The sequence below is a fragment of the Amphiprion ocellaris genome, chromosome 21, assembly GCF_022539595.1.
Source record: "Amphiprion ocellaris isolate individual 3 ecotype Okinawa chromosome 21, ASM2253959v1, whole genome shotgun sequence".
Taxonomy (NCBI): domain Eukaryota; kingdom Metazoa; phylum Chordata; class Actinopteri; family Pomacentridae; genus Amphiprion; species Amphiprion ocellaris.
In genome coordinates this window covers 23,660,852-23,665,028 of record NC_072786.1, presented here as the reverse complement: position 1 = coordinate 23,665,028, position 4,177 = coordinate 23,660,852, and positions in this window count along the sequence as shown.

Genomic DNA, 4,177 nt, shown 5'->3' with positions numbered 1-4,177 from the left:
TGTCACATCAGTGCAGAAATGTAAGTGCCATCAGATTTGGTAATTAGAGAACATGGGGGACTCCAGGGACTGTAGCTGGGCTTTTCTAAATCATTCTCCACCTTTGAACCTTTTATTTTTGCTCTCTTTTCTCAGTGGGACGGCAGCATCAGCATCAATGATATGCTGTAGCACACTGATACACAGCGGTATCACCAAACAAGACAGGAAAAGAGTGAAACAAATCAAGGATATCAGCTCAGTGATCATTTGGATGGTAAGAGAGGCTTAAACTCAGAGGTTAATAACCTACCATACTGTGGACCATCAAACAGTACATACTATCATCAGGCAAGATGATAGATGTTACACCGTCTCCAGTGTATTTTCCTGCTCCCCTTGAGAGGCTTTTCTGGAATGATAGGGCTTGCGTATGTTGGTATGACCTACTCATGTTTTGCCTCTGTATCAGGTGTGGACATTATGTAATTGAAAGCAGACATCTTACTTTCCATTACGTAAGAACTTAAAAAATGAGCAGTAAGGGCAGAGCCAGGTATGAGCAAAAGAAGCAACACTGGGTCACTATGCTGGAACTGACACTCAATTTTTCCATCACAAGGTTTTTTTAGTGCTTGCTTGGGAGGAGGAGACAGCCTCTTTTGTTAGCGAGGTCACATGAGTCAGTCACTCTTTATAGCAAGAAACCAACTCTATAACACTTTTAGAAGACCATCACATCATTGATCAAACACAAGCTCGGCTAGGCTAAACCCAAAGGGTTCCTGTTTGGCATCACGGATGGCTATAAGTGCAAACGTCAAACTCTTATCCCAGTCTCCCCCTGTTTCATGGCAGCATTTTCCCTGCATGGATGACAGACTCTGATGGCATTGGTCAAATGCACTTTGCATGTCTGCATTATAAGCATTAGATACAGAATGAGGAACACCTAGAGACTGCAAAGGAGGCTAGTTCCCTGGTCAGTCTGGACAATCTATAGGAGACCAAGGGTTTGGAAGAACTTTGTCATGATCGCAAGTACAGAGATTTTCTGCAACGGTTGGGATTAGGGTTAGGGAAAAGGGGTGGAAACACAATGCTGTCAACAAAAACTGATTTCCAGACTTCTACAGTAACATGTTTGAACGGCACACCAACTGAAAAAACAGGACACGGTGCAGAAGACAATACTGCTTGGTTGGACCAATGCACAAGCTGACAGAGACAGACCAGGGAAAATGATTCAATATGCTGTCATGGATCTTAGTGACACCTAGATAACCAGACCATAAATGCTCATGTGCAAACCCCAGCACATGCTGTTGACAACCAGCTGGCACAGCTATGTTTAAAACTGGGCCCCAGCCCTCATGAAGGGTCAGCTGCACTACCTGCTGACCGAGAAACCCACTTACGCATAGGCAAGCCATCAGCAACCAGGCATGGCTGTTTTTAATTATATTCAGTAGTGTCATCAACAGCAGCAAAACACTTGGGAACGGATGGATCATTGTTCTGAGCACTGATGAGTGTTTCACCATCAGAGGCAGTGACACTTAAGAAGTAATAACAACCTAAATCACATTGAAACTGAAAACATATGGATGATGGACCAGGTCATTGTGCTCAGGACTGGGAGCATCAACAGCTAAGGAGGAAATCAGTAATCAATTTAGACACATGAATGTGTAGCAAAACTCATTCTGATATCCCTCAAAGCTGTGCTCACATCATAGGCACACTTACAACTCAATTGCAAAACACTGGAAACATGGAGGATTGTGGGACACACGTCTTGCAACACCGTGACTGGCCACTGGTTCCGTGTCTTACCAGTTAGAGGCACAGAATTCAGAAAAGTGAAAGGTTTAAAGCAAGTATTGGGCACTTTGGGGATTGATGAATGGCCGCTAGAGGACACTATTCTGATCAATCCCACTCCCTTTGGCTGCCTAGGAACTGTCACTTCCTGCTTATGTTTCACGCTCAGCAACTAGACGACAAGATCTGGAGCAAAAGAAACACTTTTTTCTGCACCTTACACCTTGACAAAGACACAGCAGTTTGTTGGACCTGCCAGCTGTTTGGATAGAATCACGAGGACAGGAAGAGTCCAGCTCACCATGTGCACCAGAGCAAACTCATCTACCAGAATAGCAGCCTGCTCCAGACCAGTCATTTTCTGCTCATTTTGGAAGCCAAGAATATGTTCACGCACAGTTTTTAAACTCCTCCACCAACATTAGCTCCTGCAGGGAGGCTAGGTTGTTAGCTTTGCACGCTGAGCACCACCTGTCAAAAAGAATCCCTTTCTTCCTAGCAAAGTCACTGTAGGTCTGATTGGTGATATTTCAGGTCATATTTAAACAGAAATATAGAATGTTTTAAAGGGTTCACAAACTTTCAAGCACCACTGTATGTGAGGATCTTGGGTGTTTTAAGGATTCCTGCTCACCACAATGAACCTGGTGGCTTTAAAGTAAGAAATGGGGAATATGCTTTTTGCTGAATGCTTTTCAAAGTTTATTTCATTAAACTTCATCAGTGCCTCTAAGCTAAACTAAGTTGTTATCTTTCAGTTAGTCGTTTTAGTATAATTTTTCCTTATTTTGATTTCCCCGGAGAGTTGCTCCCCTGTGCTTTTCTTCACAATATAAAAATTATGTACAAGGATAATTGCCTTGCTTGCTGTGTTTCTCTTTTGTTGTTTTGCACACAGCCCCGGGTGTATTGTTTAAATAAGGTAAGCTCCCTTTTGTATTTTTGGAGGTTAAGATTCTGGAGGATTTCTGGATGTGAGTAAGTTTATTTCACTGCAGTCAATTTTCTGCATATCTCCTAAACTGCAGAAAGACAAATGAATGGTGAGACAGCAAAACACAATCAAGGAGATGTCAACCCATTTTAATTTTATTCATTAAATTATCATGAGAAAACAAAACTGTGACATAAATTTACCGGTCTTGTGAAATGTGGTTCACTCTGCTGGCTGTGTTAGGGAGGTCTGGAGCGACTGTAACCAATAGCAACAAGGTTACTGGCAAGGGCAGGATATTTTCTTTAACCTTCAAGGTAAGTATCAGGAAGTCAAGGAAAGACGTGATGGAGAATTCATGAAGACATTGGAAAAGACAGCTGTGGTGCTCACAGAACTGAACTGCACCTACACTAGTCTACTCAGCAAGCAGGAAATGTTCAATCAACCTTGGCTAACATTCCCAAAACGTTCTAAGAATGTTTGGTATAAAAAAAATTGTAATCTAATTTTTAAAGAATGCTTTTATAACTGCAACATTCAGAGGATGTTGCTGAGATCCAGGTGAACATTTTGGTCTGTATTAGAAATGTTAATATAAACATTTGCACAATGTTAGATGGTTGCAGACAAAGAACATTCTCAACATAACATTTTAAAAATGTTCTAGGGATGTAATTAAGGCCTGAGATTACAAATTGTTTCTTCAAAAACGTTCCTGAAATGAACACAGAAGAACATTCAGCTCTCACATTCTGAGAATGTTTTGGGGATGTTATTGAGGTAAGAAAAATGTTCATTTATCAAACATTTGCACAGTTTTACATGATAAGAAATGCAGAATATTCAGAGTTCTTTCATGTTTTCGAATCCTAGGACTGTTTTATGGTTTTTATGCTTTTATACTTTTATGCTTTTCTTAGTTTTGTGTTTTTATGGGTTTTATGGTTTTATAGTAATCAAAAATTGCATTGTTTTATTATTCTGTCTGGAAAGCACTTTGGTCTTCTTCTATGTTGTTGGAAAGTGCTCTACAAATAAATTTTTGATTGATTGATGGATTGATTGATTGATGTTTTCAGCAGTTAATGCCCACAAGCATCCAAGAATCCAATGACAAATCTAATTCAAACTTCAGTCACAAACAGTCTTTCATCTTAAGTCCTCACTTTGGCTAAGAACAGCACTGAAAGTCCTTGAGATTGGGAACTTCATCTCATTTACTCTACCCTTGTAAAGTCATTTGGCTGTGATAATTTTGGAAAGACACACACACACACACACACACACACACACACACACACACACACACACACACACACACACACACACATATCCCCAGTGTGAAACAGTGGACAGATAATGAGGCCTAATAACATGCTGAAGATACGGTAGCAGCTCCCATCCTGCCCAGCCTGTGACCCTACATCCACGCTGAAA